Source organism: Hypanus sabinus, chromosome 15, assembly GCF_030144855.1.
Source record: "Hypanus sabinus isolate sHypSab1 chromosome 15, sHypSab1.hap1, whole genome shotgun sequence".
Taxonomy (NCBI): domain Eukaryota; kingdom Metazoa; phylum Chordata; class Chondrichthyes; order Myliobatiformes; family Dasyatidae; genus Hypanus; species Hypanus sabinus.
Window position 1 is genome coordinate 86,172,865 of NC_082720.1, and position 18,324 is coordinate 86,191,188.

Here is an 18,324-nt window from a genome sequence, read left to right on the forward strand (position 1 = left end):
GAAGCCGAGGAAAAAATACGCAGCACCATAACTGCAGGTGTTTCGCGGTGGGGGGAGGGGTTGGGAGGACAAAAGGTTTTTTTTTATTCCCGAAGAGAACATTTGTAATTCGACCAGTTATGAAATAGTTTCCTTCGCCTTCTTTGTTTCGAAATGTTTCTGCGGAAACTCTTGCAGTCGGCAGGAAGTTGTGAGAAAGATATCTCGGGCGCTTTTCATAACCCTCGCCGACCAGCGTTGCGTAAAACAAAAAAGCGGAGGGGGAAAGGAAGAGGGTGATTTACCTCAATGCGAGGAAATTCTTTGCAATCAGTGACAAAGTACTGAAGAGCGATTTCATTCGTGCAAGTCATTACATCACAGCCTGCTAACGGAGGTCAGTTTTGGTTTCCCACTCTGGAATGAACTGGAAAAAATAATTGCGAAAAGCTTTTGTTTGAAATTGCCTTGTAAATTATACAACACGTAGAGTGAGGCTGTTTTGAAGAGTAACTTGTAATTGTATTATCCTATTGTCTCATTTTCTTAAAAGCAGATGCTTTTGCAAACATTTTCCTTTTAGTATTTTGTTATTAATTATATAAAACCCGGAAACTGACTTTTAAACGCGGAGGGCCCGCCTCCTCGCCCCCCCCCCCGGGGTTTCACTCTGATTGGTGGACTCCGCCTGCCAATCACCACGGTTTGACGTCGACGAGGAAGCGCGTGCCAAGGTGGGGGGATTCCCTGGGTGAGAGTGCGCAGGCGCCGGCTCCCGTAGGACTGGCCCTACTCGGTCCGCATCGCCAGGCAGCCGGAGCATCGGAAAGGAGCCAGGTATGGTATGGGGTTGGCTTGAGGGGAGGAGGAGGTAAGGAGAAGGTTGGCGAAGATGCCAGGGCTGGGCTTTGTACCGCCGCCGGGCGTCCTTTGGTCGTGCAATGCAATGTATGTGTGTGTGTTTGTGCGTACACCAGCTAGACGGGCCGAATGCCTTGTTGATTGTCCACCCTTTGGTATAGTTCCAGCGTTGGGTCCAAGATATCACGAGATATCAAACCCCGACTGAGCAGAGGACGGGGATCCCGGAGGGTGGAGAGAGTCCGTGAGATGATCCCGGAGGATTGAAGAATGTCCAGCGATTTAGGGAATGCAAGAAGAATCTCCACCCTCTCCTCCCTTCCCACACCCCCTCGGGCTCCGAAACAGGAGTTGACAGGCGCGGTCAACTGAATCAAAGGCTTAACATCTCAATTCAACATTCTGGTGAAGAGGTTTTGGTCCCTAACAGTTGAGGTTAGCTGCTCCATAGATGCTGTCCGATTTCTGAGTTCCTCCAGCTGTGTGTGTGTGTTACTCTGGGAAGCTTGCTACCCTCCCCTCGAAATGGTCTCTCGGTTATCTTGTTTTGGTTCTTGGTTGCAGAGGGAATTTTATTTTACTATCTTACAGAGTTAGGAAAGTGGGAGAGGAGAAGGCGGGATTAGGAAAGGAATTTCAGAGGAAAGGGCAGAGGAGATGTTGGTAGGGTGAAGGAAATCTAACTTGTCACAACATGGGAGATCGGCAGGTGAGACCTGGACTCTGAATCGGAATCACAACTGGCAGATGTGAAATCTGTTGTTTTGCAGCAGCATTACATAAAATATTTAAAAACCTATAGGTTACAGTAAGACGTATATTAAATAGTGCAAAAAGAAAGTGAAACATTGTGAGGTAGTGCTCATTGAGAGTGGAGGAGAAGAAGCTATTTTAAACTTGGTGTTTGCAACAGAATCATCTAGTGAAAGGTACGGTGGAGGAAAGAGTTAAATGTTCTGAGTGAATTTGCATTTCTAAAACCTCAGAGTGGCCTTTCCTCTTTGTTGTGATGTGGTGCAAGGCAGTACTCGCAGAGTAGGATCCCACAAACAGAGTTGATTGGTGATCAGTGGATGAGAGATAACTGTTGGCCAGGAAACTGGGGGGAGAATTCCTCCCCACTGGGAGGATGACATGAACATTACATTTGTCAAACCTCTGGTAATCTTCCCCCTCCCTTCCCCATTTCGGTTCCCCTCTCCTCACCTGCCCAGCACCACCCTCTGATGCCCCTCCTCCTTCCCTTTCTCCCATGGTCTATTCTCTCCAATCAGCTTCTTTCTTCTTCAGACCTTTATCTCTTCCACCTATTACCTCTCAGCTTCTCACTTCCCCTCCCCCACTCCACCTGGTCTCACATCTCCTTCCACTCCCCCCACCTTCTTTTTCTGGCCTCTTCCCCCTTTCTTTCCGGTCCTGAAGAAGGGTTTTGGCCCAAGACGTTAACCGTTTGTTCCATTGCAGAGGTGCTGCCGGATCCTGGGTTCCTGCAGCATTGTGTCTGTGTGTGAATTTCCCCCCCCCCCCCCCCCCCCCCCCCCCCCCCCCCCCCCCCCCCCCCCCCGATGGGACCTTTCAGAGCTGAGGAGCTGGCGGGGCCTGGATCAGTCAATCCAGTTGACAAGCAGCACTTACTAACTGCACCTCAAGTTCAATATCCTCATTGGCCTGGAGTGTGGTTTTGAGATGCCTTGGAACTGATGCCTCTGTCAGCTCTTCAAAGCTATGGTAAAGGTCCACCTACGGTGCTGCTGGGGAGGGAGTTTAGGATGTTTATAGAGTTATAGAGTCTTCGGCCCAACTCGTCCATACTGATCATATGACTGTACTTGGTCCCTCTGAACATTTCCTGTCCCTGTAGCTCTCTAAATGTCTTCTAGATGTAGTTTAGTTAGAGATACTGTTCCCTTCCAGCCCAGTAGCCCACCGATTTAACCCTAACCTAATCACAGGACAATTTACAATGAGTAATTAACCTACGAACCAGTAATCCTTGAATTGGGAAAAGGAACTGGGAGCACCCGGAGGAAATGCACGCATTCTACTGGGAGGACGTTCCAGCTCCTTATGGACAGCGCCAGAATTGAACTCTGAGCTCCTGAACTGTCATGTCATCCCACCAGCTGCTATGCTACTGTGGCGCCACCCCCCCCCCCCCAAACCCTTCCTCTGCCAGCTCGCTACGTGTACCCACCGTCCTCTGACAAGTTGCATCTCCATCTGGTATGGATGCAGTCGAGTGTCAGACCGGAAGTCCCTACAAAGGACTGTGAGAATGGCTGAGAGCATCATAGGAGTCTCCCTACCGTCCACCACGGACATTTGTCAGGAGCGCTGTGTACGCAGGGCCCTTAGTATTATTAAAGGTCTCACCCATCCATCCAGCATCCTCTTTGACTTCCTACCATCAGGCAGGAGACTATGATGCCTAAAGATGAGAACAGTCAGGATTGGAAACAGTTACTTCCCTCAGGCCATTAGGCGTGAATTCCCTGCCACATCCCATTCGAAGTGTCATCGGTTAATCTGTTCTGCGCCTTACAATAGTTAATCTTATTGAACTTTATTATTTATGTGTGCTTCATCTGTAGATTTTATCTTTACCTGTATAAGTGATTGTGTGGAATGTGTGTTTTGCGTACATCCGTGCTTTATGCCCTGGTTTGAAGAAACGCCGTGTTTCTATATGCATTGTATGATTATACGCATTACATACATGACAATAACTACATGTATGTAGTTAAATGGCAGTAAAGCTGACTTGACTCTGTGTGCAGGGGAAAGGTTTACCCCCCCCCCCCCCCCCCATAGTTTCAGTCTCTCCCTTGTTGTGGATTGTCGGTGTTTTTGAAGGATCCAAACTGGAGTGGAAGTTGATCCTAGCGTGTTCAGATTCTGGCTAACTGCTCAAAAGCAGGAGGTAATATTCATCACCAGCTGAAAGCCCACCCATCCCCTTGGCTTCGGTATCACAGTCAGGTTTACTGTCACTCACATATTACGTGAAATTTGTTGTTTTGCAACAGCAGTACCATGTGATACATAAAAAGTACGATAAGCTACAATAAGATATACAGTGGATTCTGGTTAATTGGGACACACTGTGACCGGTAAATATTGGCCCAATTAAGTGGCTGGCCAAATAGTCAGTTTCATGGAAATAGTTATAAAGATATAAAAAGTACAAACTACTGTTAATCTCCAAATCTTCATTTCATCGTAACATTTAAGATGATTGTTGATACCTTCAAATTCTTCGTAGTGCCTGATTTGTTGAAGTAGTGAAATTGTTTTCGTATTCGTTCCTGGCTGTTTCTGGCATCTCCCAGTCTGAATGCTTGAAACTGCAGTTAGAAAAACAGTTCTGAATTGCCTTACCAATTATTTCTCTCCAACCATCAGTGAAAAAAGTCACTGCTTTTTGAACACAAACAAACACAAGTGATGTTTGAAAAACTTCCCTAGGAACAGTGTAGATGGTCACACAAGTGCACATGGGTAATGCTAGTGAGGAACTGTTTGGCACCAGCCTCCTATCCCAATTAAGTGGCAACATGTGCCAAATAAACTAACGGTCTCCCAGCTGTTCTTTTCATTTGTTTTTGTTCTTTGCGAGTTGTCCCAAGTAAGCTGCTTCCTCAATTAACCAATGGCCCAATTAACTGGAACAGTTGTATATAAAAACATTAATTAAATAAGTTGTGTAAAAAGAGAACAAAAATACTGAGGTAGCGTTGATGAGTTCATTGTCTGTTCAGGAATCTTCATTGCCCCCCGATGTGAGTAGAGGTAGTCCTTGTTGGATTCTGGTGCTTTTCTGATTCAAAGGATCATTGGAAGTCAAAGATGAGGCATAAAACCTGTTTTTATGGACTTTTAAAATTTAATATTATAGCTGTTGGGTGATGGGATGGTGATGCGTCTCTACCAAAGGAGGTGTAAGGTGCTGCTTCCCTCTACTGGCCTGGGGGTCGCCCTTGGGCAAGGTGTAGCCCCTTCCCCCCCCCATTAGGGTCACGTGAAGCTATCAGAGCAGCCGGTACAGATCACTAGTCCTGGTGATGCAACCACTGACACCAGGCAGACAATCTCTGAAGAGTTTTGATAATGACTGGTGTCACCCATCTTGTAAAGACACTGCCCAGAAGAAGGCAATGGCAAATGGCAAATTTGCCAAGAACAACCGTGGTCTTAGACCATGCTCACCCATGTCATATGACCAGGCTCATGATGACATGAGTGTGAGGGAGGGGTGTCACTCTGCACAGGGCACAACATGTGGACGACGGCACCTGAGGCATATGGAATTGTATCTATAGAATAAGCACTCTTGGATTATTGTGTTCAGTCTCAGGACGTGAATGGCAGATACAAAAGGGCATAGTTTTAGGTGATTGGTGGAAAGTGTAGGGTGGATGTCAGAGGTGGGTATTTTACACAGAGTGGCAGGTGTGTGCAACACATTGCCAGGGTGGTGGTAGAGGCAGATACATTCGGGTTATTTAAGAAACTCTTAGATAGGCAAATGGATGGTAGAAAAAAGCAGGGCTATGTGGGAGGAAAGGGTTAGATTAATGGAGTATGTTAAAAGGTGGCACAACATGTGGGCCGAAGGGCCTGCGCTGTACTGTTCTATGTTGTACGTAATAGTTAACCTGCCTAATGATTCCAGGAATGAAAGGGTTGAAGTATGAGACGTGTTTGATGACTGGGCCTATGCTGACTGGAGCTCAGATGACTGAGGAGGGATCTCTTTGAACCTAGATCCTAGATACAGAGGATGTGGAAAGGATGTCTCCTGTAGCGGGGGAATCTAGAACCAGGAGGCACAGCCTCAGAATCGAGGTTCATCTATTTAGAACTGATGAGGAGTTTCATTAGTCATATGGTGGACCTACCGTAATCTATGTAAAAAACAACAAACTGGCGCTGCCTCTTGCACGCATGCTGAGCTCATTGACTTCATTAACTTTGCCTCCAACTTTCACCTTGCCCTCAAATTTACCTGGTCCATTATCGACACCTTCCTCCCCTTTCTTGATCTTTCCGTCTCTGGAGACGGCCTATCTACTGATATCTACTATAAGCCTACAGACTCTCACAGCTACCTGGACTATTCCTCTTCCCACCCTGTCTCTTGCAAAAAGGCTATCCCCTTCTCACAATTCCTCCGTCTCCACCACATCTGCTCTCAGGATGAGGCTTTTCATTCCAGAACGAAGGAGATGTCTTCCTTTTTTAAACAAAGGGGCTTCCCTTCTTCCACCATCAACTCTGCTCTCAAATGCATCTCTCCCATTTCCCGCACATCTGCCCTCACCCCATCCGCCCGCCACCCCACTCAGGATAGGGTTCCCCTTGTCCTCACCTACCACCCCACCAGCCTCCGGGTCCAATGTATAATTCTCCGTAACTTCCGCCACCTCCAATGGAATCTCACTACCAAGCACATCTTTCCCTCCTTCCCTCTTTCTGCTTTCCGTAGGGATTGCTCCCTACGCGACTCCCTTGTCCAATAGAAAGGCTGGCGACCGAGAATTGACGTATGGGTTAGGGTTAAGTTGTGGACGCGCTGTGTTGGCACTGGAATACGTGGCAATACGTTGGCTGTAGCCAGCATATCCTCGGACTGTGCTGGTCGTTGACACAAGCAATGTGTTACTTCTCATCAGTTCTAAATAGATGTCCCTCGATTCTGAGGCTGGGCCTCCTGGTTCTAGACTCCCCCGCTATAGCAACATGTGACAAATAAAACTAATCCTCAAAAGAATGTGAGCTGGAGGCAGACAGAGGGGAAAAAGCCAGAAACACGTGGAGAGGAGGCTGTGATCTTATTGATGGCTAAGGGGCCTTTTGCTTGCTCCCATTTTATTGAATGGCTTTGTTTGCGCATAGGCAGATTAATGGTTCGGCACAGACAAGATGGGCTGAAGGGCATGTTTCTGCGCTGTAGTGTATTATGACTCCATCTGCAATTTCAGAAAATGTCCCTTAAAGCAGGAGTTCCTAACTTTTTGTACACTGGGGACTCTCACCATGAAGTGAGGGTCCGTGTCCCCAGGTTGGGAAACGCTACCTTAAAAGCTTCTGTCCTTCCCTGAATCCCAGTGAACCCAGAGCACGGAACATGAGATTGAGTGATTGTATTGGTTCGTAACCAGCCCTTGTGGAGTTTTCCCTGTTAATTCACTGTGCGGGTGAGCCTGCTTCACTCTCTGACATTGATGAAGTGATGGTAGATATGGTGGTTGGCCATCTTGCCGTGAGAACGTGACGGTTTCCCCTTCGTTTGTTTGACGACAAGATCCCATGGACACCGAGTCGAGGTTTCTGTCCACGTCCCGTGGTACAGCAAAGGGCTTTTCGGAGAGATTCTCGTAACTACAAATCCTCTGCTGCTCTTAGAACTCTCAAGGGATTATTGAAAACAGAGTGGTGAGACTGTTTAACCCCTTGAGGCTGCCCTCCTGTTCACAGGTGAACTTAAGTTCAAGTTGTCTTATGACGAACTCTAGTATCTTACCAAAAGTCCAGTGACTTTCAGCTAATGTATTTTGACTGTCAGCTGCCTACTCAAGTGGAGAGTTCCACATTTACTGCTGCTTGAACGCTCACTTTCCACAGGGGTCCCTGTGTTCTTGATTTTCCCATTTGCTCCTTTGCTTATCAAGAACCTATCAACCTCCGTTTTAAATATACCCAAATAACTTGGCCTCCACAGCCATCTATGACAATGAATCCACAGATTCACCAGCCTCTGAATAAAGAACTTCCTCCTCATCTCTGTTCTAAAGGGATGTCTTTCTACTCTGAGGCTGTGCCCTCTGATCCTAGACTCCCCCCACAGTTGGAAACATCCACTCTATCTAGGCCTTTCAATATGTGATAGGTGTCAATGAAATTGCCCCTCATTGTTCGAGACTCCAGTAGCTACAGACCCAGAGTCATCAAACACTCCTCCTATGTTAACCCTTTCGTTCCCAGGAACCACGCCTGGACGCTCTCCAATGCCAGCACATCCTTTCTTAGATAAGGGGCCCAAAGTTGCTCGCAATACTTCAAGTGTGGTCTGACCATAAAGCCTCAGCATCACGTCCTTGCGTTTATATTCTAGTCCTCTTGAAATGAATGCTAACGTTGCATCTGCCTTCCTCACCACCAACTGAACCTACAAGTTAACCTTCAGGGAATTTGCTCCCTGTTTAGAAAATAGTCAGTACCTTTATTCCTTCTACCAAGCTCCATGTTTTCTCTGTGTTGCTCTGTCCCTGCCTCATCCCCACCACCCCATCCTCGTATAACCAATAGCTTCTATCCTGCTGTTGTCAGACACTTGAACGGACTTGTCACAGGCTAAAAGCTGAACTCTTGACCTCACAATCTATCTCGTTATGACCTTGCACCTTATTGTCTGCCTGCATTGCACTTTCTCTGTAACTGTGACACTTTATTCTGCATTCTGTTTTCCTTTATACTACCTTGATGTCATTACGTATGAAATGATCTGTCTGGATGGCACGTTAACAAAAGCTTTTCACTGTATGTGCACACAAAAGTACATCGTATTCACTATAGTAGATCAACTATCAAATGGAAAATTGATCAGCGCTGTGAAAAAGTAAATTAAGTTAATTTGATAAATTTATCATGTGTACCAAGGTACAGTGAAAAAGTTAGTTCTGCATACCAAGCAACTTGACTCACCCCGTCACTGAAATGTCCTCACATTCTATGGCTCATGTTCAAGGACTCTTCACCTTGTGTGCTCAGAACTTACTGCCCGTTATCCTGCTGGCATTTAGGGCAGCAATGAAGGTCCTCCTCCTCTGTCTGTCTTGGCCATTCGGATGTAGAAGGATCCTTCGTTGCTGTTTCCCTAAAGGTTTTTGTTTTACCAGTCAGGGTTGTTAGCCAGAGCTGAACCCCCGAATCTGAAGGATTAGTGGACCACTTGTGGTCTTGTCTCTGCCCTTTGACCTGTTCAGCTTGCGTGAGCCTATCAAGAGCCAAAGCATAAAATCCAGACTCCAGCCAGCATCTCTCTCTGCGTCATTGAGGCTTGAAATCTTCCAAACCACAGCAAGGTTGTGGTCTTCTTGGAGGCATGTTCTCATTATTTATTGCTTACTTATTTATTATTACTATTTTCTCCTTTTTATATTTGCAGAGTGTGTTGTCTTTTGCACACTGATTCAACGCCTAAGTTGGTGTGGTCTTTCATTGATTATTTTGTGGTTATTATTGTACTATGGATTTGTTGATATGCCCACAAGAAAATGAATCTCAGAGTTGTATATAGTAACATCGATGTACTTTAATAATATATTTACTTTGAACTTTGAACCATCACTACAGATCATTTCTTTACGATGGAATGGTGAGGTAGAACAAGGGAAAACAATAACAGAATGCAGAATAAAGCGTTACAGAGATAGTCCTGTGGGCACAAGGGCATTGAGGTCAAGAATCCATTTTATCGTACTAGGGAACCTTCAAGTCTGATAACAGCAGGATGGAAGCTGTCCTTGGGCCTGGTGGGACGTGCTTTCACTGATAACAGTGGGGTAGAAGCTGTCCTTGGGCCTGGTGGGACGTGCTTTCACTGATAACAGTGGGGTAGAAGCTGTCCTTGGGCCTGGTGGGACGTGCTTTCACTGATAACAGTGGGGTAGAAGCTGTCCTTTGGCCTGGTGGGACGTGCTTTCACTGATAACAGTGGGGTAGAAGCTGTCCTTGGGCCTGGTGGGACGTGCTTTCACTGATAACAGTGGGGTAGAAGCTGTCCTTGGGCCTGGTGGGACGTGCTTTCACTGATAACAGTGGGGTAGAAGCTGTCCTTGGGCCTGGTGGGACGTGCTCTCACTGATAACAGTGGGGTAGAAGCTGTCCTTGGGCTTGGTGGGACGTGCTCTCACTGATAACAGTGGGGTAGAAGCTGTCCTTGGGCCTGGTGGGATGTGCTTTCACTGATAACAGTGGGGTAGAAACTGTCCTTGGGCCTGGTGGGACGTGCTTTCACTGATAACAGTGGGGTAGAAGCTGTCCTTGGGCCTGGTGGGACGTGCTTTCACTGATAACAGTGGGGTAGAAGCTGTCCTTGGGCCTGGTGGGACGTGCTTTCACTGATAACAGTGGGGTAGAAGCTGTCCTTGGGCCTGGTGGGACGTGCTTTCACTGATAACAGTGGGGTAGAAGCTGTCCTTGGGCCTGGTGGGACGTGCTCTCACTGATAACAGTGGGGTAGAAGCTGTCCTTGGGCCTGGTGGGACGTGCTTTCACTGATAACAGTGGGGTAGAAGCTGTCCTTGGGCCTGGTGGGACGTGCTTTCACTGATAACAGTGGGGTAGAAACTGTCCTTGGGCCTGGTGGGACGTGCTTTCACTGATAACAGTGGGGTAGAAGCTGTCCCTGGGCCTGGTGGGACGTGCTTTCACTGATAACAGTGGGGTAGAAGCTGTCCCTGGGCCTGGTGGGACGTGCTTTCACTGATAACAGTGGGGTAGAAGCTGTCCTTGGGCCTGGTGGGACGTGCTCTCACTGATAACAGTGGGGTAGAAGCTGTCCTTGGGCCTGGTGGGACGTGCTTTCACTGATAACAGTGGGGTAGAAACTGTCCTTGGGCCTGGTGGGACGTGCTTTCACTGATAACAGTGGGGTAGAAGCTGTCCTTGGCCCTGGTGGGACGTGCTTTCACTGATAACAGTGGGGTAGAAGCTGTCCTTGGGCCTGGTGGGACGTGCTTTCACTGATAACAGTGGGGTAGAAGCTGTCCTTGGGCCTGGTGGGACGTGCTTTCACTGATAACAGTGGGGTAGAAGCTGTCCTTGGGCCTGGTGGGATGTACTCTCAGTGATAACAGTGGGGTAGAAGCTGTCCTTGGGCCTGGTGGGACGTGCTTTCACTGATAACAGTGGGGTAGAAGCTGTCCTTGGGCCTGGTGGGATGTGCTTTCACTGATAACAGTGGGGTAGAAGCTGTCCTTGGGCCTGGTGGGACGTGCTTTCACTGATAACAGTGGGGCAGAAGCTGTCCTTGGGCCTGGTGGGACGTGCTTTCACTGATAACAGCGGGGTAGAAGCTGTCCTTGGGCCTGGTGGGACGTGCTTTCACTGATAACAGTGGGGTAGAAGCTGTCCTTGGGCCTGGTGGGATGTGCTTTCACTGATAACAGTGGGATTGAAACTGTCCTTGGGCCTGGTGGGACGTGCTCTCACTGATAACAGTGGGGTAGAGGCTGTCCTTGGGCCTGGTGGGACGTGCTTTCTCTGATAACAGTGGGGTAGAAGCTGTCCTTGGGCCTGGTGGGAGGTGCTTTCACTGATAACAGTGGGGTAGAAGCTGTCCTTGGGTCTGGTGGGACGTGCTTTCACTGATAACAGTGGGGTAGAATCTGTCCTTGTGTCTGGTGGGACGTGCTTTCACTGATAACGGTGGGGTAGAAGCTGTCCTTGGGCCTGGTGGGACGTGCTTTCACTGATAACAGTGGGGTAGAAACTGTCCTTGGGCCTGGTGGGACGTGCTTTCACTGATAACAGTGGGGTAGAAGCTGTCCCTGGGCCTGGTGGGACGTGCTTTCACTGATAACAGTGGGGTAGAAGCTGTCCCTGGGCCTGGTGGGACGTGCTTTCACTGATAACAGTGGGGTAGAAGCTGTCCTTGGGCCTGGTGGGACGTGCTCTCACTGATAACAGTGGGGTAGAAGCTGTCCTTGGGCCTGGTGGGACGTGCTTTCACTGATAACAGTGGGGTAGAAACTGTCCTTGGGCCTGGTGGGACGTGCTTTCACTGATAACAGTGGGGTAGAAGCTGTCCTTGGCCCTGGTGGGACGTGCTTTCACTGATAACAGTGGGGTAGAAGCTGTCCTTGGGCCTGGTGGGACGTGCTTTCACTGATAACAGTGGGGTAGAAGCTGTCCTTGGGCCTGGTGGGACGTGCTTTCACTGATAACAGTGGGGTAGAAGCTGTCCTTGGGCCTGGTGGGATGTACTCTCAGTGATAACAGTGGGGTAGAAGCTGTCCTTGGGCCTGGTGGGACGTGCTTTCACTGATAACAGTGGGGTAGAAGCTGTCCTTGGGCCTGGTGGGATGTGCTTTCACTGATAACAGTGGGGTAGAAGCTGTCCTTGGGCCTGGTGGGACGTGCTTTCACTGATAACAGTGGGGCAGAAGCTGTCCTTGGGCCTGGTGGGACGTGCTTTCACTGATAACAGCGGGGTAGAAGCTGTCCTTGGGCCTGGTGGGACGTGCTTTCACTGATAACAGTGGGGTAGAAGCTGTCCTTGGGCCTGGTGGGATGTGCTTTCACTGATAACAGTGGGATTGAAACTGTCCTTGGGCCTGGTGGGACGTGCTCTCACTGATAACAGTGGGGTAGAGGCTGTCCTTGGGCCTGGTGGGACGTGCTTTCTCTGATAACAGTGGGGTAGAAGCTGTCCTTGGGCCTGGTGGGAGGTGCTTTCACTGATAACAGTGGGGTAGAAGCTGTCCTTGGGTCTGGTGGGACGTGCTTTCACTGATAACAGTGGGGTAGAATCTGTCCTTGTGTCTGGTGGGACGTGCTTTCACTGATAACGGTGGGGTAGAAGCTGTCCTTGGGCCTGGTGGGACGTGCTTTCACTGATAACAGTGGGGTAGAAGCTGTCCTTGGGCCTGGTGGGACGTGCTTTCACTGATAACAGTGGGGTAGAAGCTGTCCTTGGGCCTGGTGGGACGTGCTCTCACTGATAACAGTGGGGTAGAAGCTGTCCTTGGGCCTGGTGGGACGTGCTTTCACTGATAACAGTGGGGTAGAAGCTGTCCTTGGGCCTGGTGGGACGTGCTCTCACTGATAACAGTGGGGTAGAAGCTGTCCTTGGGCCTGGTGGGACGTGCTTTCACTGATAACAGTGGGGTAGAAACTGTCCTTGGGCCTGGTGGGACGTGCTTTCACTGATAACAGTGGGGTAGAAGCTGTCCTTGGCCCTGGTGGGACGTGCTTTCACTGATAACAGTGGGGTAGAAGCTGTCCTTGGGCCTGGTGGGACGTGCTTTCACTGATAACAGTGGGGTAGAAGCTGTCCTTGGGCCTGGTGGGACGTGCTTTCACTGATAACAGTGGGGTAGAAGCTGTCCTTGGGCCTGGTGGGATGTACTCTCAGTGATAACAGTGGGGTAGAAGCTGTCCTTGGGCCTGGTGGGACGTGCTTTCACTGATAACAGTGGGGTAGAAGCTGTCCTTGGGCCTGGTGGGATGTGCTTTCACTGATAACAGTGGGGTAGAAGCTGTCCTTGGGCCTGGTGGGACGTGCTTTCACTGATAACAGTGGGGCAGAAGCTGTCCTTGGGCCTGGTGGGACGTGCTTTCACTGATAACAGCGGGGTAGAAGCTGTCCTTGGGCCTGGTGGGACGTGCTTTCACTGATAACAGTGGGGTAGAAGCTGTCCTTGGGCCTGGTGGGATGTGCTTTCACTGATAACAGTGGGATTGAAACTGTCCTTGGGCCTGGTGGGACGTGCTCTCACTGATAACAGTGGGGTAGAGGCTGTCCTTGGGCCTGGTGGGACGTGCTTTCTCTGATAACAGTGGGGTAGAAGCTGTCCTTGGGCCTGGTGGGAGGTGCTTTCACTGATAACAGTGGGGTAGAAGCTGTCCTTGGGTCTGGTGGGACGTGCTTTCACTGATAACAGTGGGGTAGAATCTGTCCTTGTGTCTGGTGGGACGTGCTTTCACTGATAACGGTGGGGTAGAAGCTGTCCTTGGGCCTGGTGGGACGTGCTTTCACTGATAACAGTGGGGTAGAAGCTGTCCTTGGGCCTGGTGGGACGTGCTTTCACTGATAACAGTGGGGTAGAAGCTGTCCTTGGGCCTGGTGGGACGTGCTTTCACTGATAACAGTGGGGTAGAAGCTGTCCTTGGGCCTGGTGGGACATGCTTTCACTGATAACAGTGGGGTAGATGCTCTCCTTGGGCCTGGTGGGATGTGGTTTGAGGCTTTTGTATCTTCTGCCCGATGGGAGAGGGGAGAAGAGAGAATTCATGTGACATGGAATCGATTACCATTCTCTTTCTTGCACAGCTCAAATATGTTGTGTTCTATGAAGCAACCCTTTAACTGTTTGAAATATTTTGAGATGTTTGGACTATCTCTCTTCTGCCATAACTTGTGAGCAGCTGGCCTTTTCCCTTGGGTCGAAATATCCAGTGCTAGACGGCATACACTTAAGGTGGGAGGGAAGGAGGTGGGTGCGACTTTGTTTTACACAGAGTGGGGGGGATGCTTCGAATGAGCCACCATTGATGACGGAAGCAGATATAATGGAGTCATTTCTGAAGAAGGGTCTCGGCCTGAAGCATCGAATGTTTACGCTTTTCCACAGATGCCGAGTTCTCCATGGATTTCCAGCATCTGCAGACTTTCTTGTGTTGCATATATGACAGTGTTGTTTAAGAGGCTCAAAGTAAATTTATTATGGAAGTACAGTTTATATGTCATATACAACCTTCAGGCATAGAGAATTACAGTACAGAAACAGGCCCATCAGCCCATTTAGTCTGTGACGAACCATTTAAACTGCCTCGTCCCATTGACATTCATCTTCTGAGAAAAGTGAATGAACAGGGAACGAACAGATATGGACATTGTGTAGGCAGAAGGGATTAGTTTAGTTGGAAATTTCATTACTAGTTTAATTTGTTTAGCACAACTTTGTGGGCTGAATAGTGTTTCTGTGCTGTACTCTTCCATGAAAAGTTAAAGATAAAGACAATCTTTCTGATCTTTTATTTGTCACATGTACAGTGAAACATGGTGTTTTGCTTCAGTGACTAATGCAGTCCGAGGATGTGCTGGGGCACCCGCGAATGTCGCCGTGCTTCTGGTGCCAACGTGGAGTGCCCGCAAGGTACTAACCGTAACCATACATTTTTGGACGGTGGGTGGAAACTGGAGCACCCTGAGGAAACCCAGGTGGTCACGGGGAGAATGTACCAGCTCCTTGCAGGCAGTGGCGGGAGTTGGACCCCGATCTTATCGCTGGCACTGTTCAGCCTGGTGCTAACTGCTGTGCTACCGTGCCACCCCAAAGCTATGAATTTATAAACCTCCATCAGGTCTTCGCTTGCCCTCGGGTGCTCCAGAAAGAACAATCCTAGTTTGTCCCATCTCATAACCTCTAATCCAGGCAATGCTTGGCTACGCAGGTTGATAGGGTGATGTAGATATGGTGTACCTGCCTTTCCTGGGTTGACGAACTGAGTTCAAGAGTCTGGAAGTTGTGTTGCAGCTTTATAAAACTCTGGTTAGGCCACATCTGGTCTATTGCAAACAGTTCTGGTCACCACATTATAAGAAAGATATCGAGAGGATGTGGGCAATTTGCTAGGATGCCGCCTGGATTAGAGGGCATGTGCTAAAATGTGAGGTTGGACAAATTTGGGCTGTTTCCTCTGAAATAGTGGAGGCTGAGGAGAGATCTGATAGCGGTTTATAAGATTATGAGAGGCACAGATAGAGTACAGTATCTTCTTCCCAGGGTTGAAATGTCTGATACCAGAGGGAATGCATTGAAGGTAAGGGGAGGTCCCGGACCCCTTGCTTGATAGTATTGGTCCATGGCATAAAAACGGTTGGGAACCCATGATGTAAGGTGGCGGGGGGGGGGGGGGGGTGGGGGGGTGGGGAGGAAGTTCAAAGGAGATATGAGAGGCAAATTTTATGGCGTAGAGTGAGTGGTGCCTGGAATACCCTACCTAGGCTGGTTGTGGAGATAGATGCAGTTGAGGTATCAAAAGTCGTATGGAGCAGCGGCTTCCAACCTGGGGTCCACGGACCCCTTGTTATTATCAAGGTACATGTATGTTATCACTTACAACACTGATATTCATATTCTTGTGGGCGTTCACAGTAAATAAAAAGAAACACAAAAGAATCAAAACAGTATGTGAAAGAGAAGTCCGGCAAGCTGTGCACATCTACAGAGTGTCCATCCATAATCAGAGACCCCACCACCCGGGCCGCGCTCTCATCTCACCGCTGCATCCATAATCAGAGACCCCACCACCCGGGCCGCGCTCTCATCTCACCGCTGCATCCATAATCAGAGACCCCACCACCCGGGCCGCGCTCTCTTCTCACCGCTGCATCCATAGTCAGAGACCCCACCACCATTCAGGCCGCGCTCTCATCTCACCGCTGCATCCATAATCAGAGACCCCACCACCCAGGCCGCGCTCTCATCTCACCGCTGCATCCATAGTCAGAGACCCCACCACCCGGGCCGCGCTCTCTTCTCACCGCTGCATCCATAATCAGAGACCCCACCACCCAGGCCGCGCTCTCATCTCACCGCTGCATCCATAATCAGAGACCCCACCACCCGGGCCGCGCTCTCATCTCACCGCTGCATCCATAATCAGAGACCCCACCACCCAGGCCGCGCTCTCATCTCACCGCTGCATCCATAGTCAGAGACCCCACCACACAGGCCGCGCTCTCATCTCACCACTGCATCCATAGTCAGAGACCCCACCACCCAGGCCGTGCACTCATCTCACCGCTGCATCCATAATCAGAGACCCCACCACCCAGGCCGCGCTCTCATCTCACCGCTGCATCCATAGTCAGAGACCCCACCACCCAGGCCGCGCTCTCATCTCACCGCTGCATCCATAATCAGAGACCCCACCACCCAGGCCGCGCTCTCATCTCACCGCTGCATCCATAGTCAGAGACCCCACCACCCAGGCCGTGCACTCATCTCACCGCTGCATCCATAGTCAGAGACCCCACCACCCAGGCCACGCTCTCATCTCACGGCTGCATCCATAGTCAGAGACCCCACCACCCAGGCCGCGCTCTCATCTCACCGCTGCATCCATAGTCAGAGACCCCACCACCCAGGCCGCGCTCTCATCTCACCGCTGCATCCATAATCAGAGACCCCACCACCCAGGCCGCGCTCTCATCTCACCGCTGCATCCATAATCAGAGACCCCACCACCCAGGCCGCGCTCTCATCTCACCGCTGCATCCATAATCAGAGACCCCACCACCCAGGCCGCGCTCTCATCTCACCGCTGCATCCATAGTCAGAGACCCCACCACCCAGGCCGCGCTCTCATCTCACCGCTGCATCCATAATCAGAGACCCCACCACCCAGGCCGCGCTCTCATCTCACCGCTGCATCCATAATCAGAGACCCCACCATTCAGGCCGCGCTCTCATCTCACCGCTGCATCCATAATCAGAGACCCCACCACCCGGGCCGCGCTCTCATCTCACCGCTGCATCCATTGTCAGAGACCCCACCACCCAGGCCGCGCTCTCATCTCACCGCTGCATCCACCGTCAGGGACCCCCACCACCCGGGCCGCGCTCTCTTCTCACTGCTGTCATCCACCGTCAGGGGCCCCCACCACCCGGGCCACGCTCTCTTCTCACTGCTGTCATCCACCGTCAGGGACCCCCACCACCCAGGCCACGCTCACTTCTCACTGCTGCCATCCATCGTCAGGGACCCCCATCACCCAGGCCACGCTCTCATCTCACCGCTGCATCCATAATCAGAGACCCCACCACTCGGGCCGCGCTCTCTTCTCACTGCTGACATCCATCGTCAGGGACCCCCACCACCCGGGCCACGCTCTCTTCTCACTGCTGACATCCATCGTCAGGGACCCCCACCACCCGGGCCACGCTCTCTTCTCACTGCTGACATCCATCGTCAGGGACCCCCACCACCCGGGCCACGCTCTCTTCTCACTGCTGACATCCATCGTCAGGGACCCCCATCACCCGGGCCGCGCTCTCTTCTCACTGCTGCCATCCATCATCAGGGACCGCCACCACCCAGGCCACGCTCTCATCTCACCGCTGCATCCATAATCAGAGACCCCACCACCCGGGCCGCGCTCTCTTCTCACTGCTGCCATCCACCGTCAGGGACCCCCACCACCCGGGCCACGCTCTCTTCTCACTGCTGACATCCATCGTCAGGGACCCCCACCACCTGGGCCACGCTCTCTTCTCACTGCTGTCATCCACCATCAGGGGCCCCCACCACCCGGGCCGCGCTCTCTTCTCACTGCTGACATCCATCGTCAGCGACCCCCACCACCCGGGCCACGCTCTCTTCTCACTGCTGTCATCCACTGTCAGGGACCCCCACCACCCGGGCCACGCTCTCTTCTCACTGCTGTCATCCACCGTCAGGGACCCCCACCACCTGGGCCACGCTCTCTTCTCACCACTGCATCCATAATCAGAGACCCCACCACCCGGGCCGCGCTCTCTTCTCACTGCTGCCATCCATCATCAGGGACCCCCACCACCCGGGCCGCGCTCTCTTCTCACTGCTGCCATCCATCGTCAGGGACCCCCACCACCCGGGCCACGCTCTCTTCTCACTGCTGACATCCATCGTCAGGGACCCCCACCACCCGGGCCACGCTCTCTTCTCACTGCTGTCATCCACTGTCAGGGACCCCCACCACCCGGGCCACGC

General features: G+C 50.8%; 1 protein-coding gene across 3 annotated transcripts in view; it reads left to right on the plus strand.

The window, feature by feature from the left end:
- The first annotated feature begins 236 nt into the window (after positions 1-236).
- Positions 237-18,324, plus strand: part of tnip1 (TNFAIP3 interacting protein 1) — a 136,926-nt gene continuing 118,838 nt past the window's right edge. Inside the window, exon 1 of one of the 3 annotated variants that reach the window (XM_059990665.1) lies at positions 237-376. The gene's annotated coding sequence lies outside the window, so the exon portion shown is untranslated. Of the gene's footprint in view, positions 377-659; positions 817-18,324 lie in introns of those variants that run through there. The other 2 variants (XM_059990664.1, XM_059990666.1) reach the window with 2 other exon arrangements.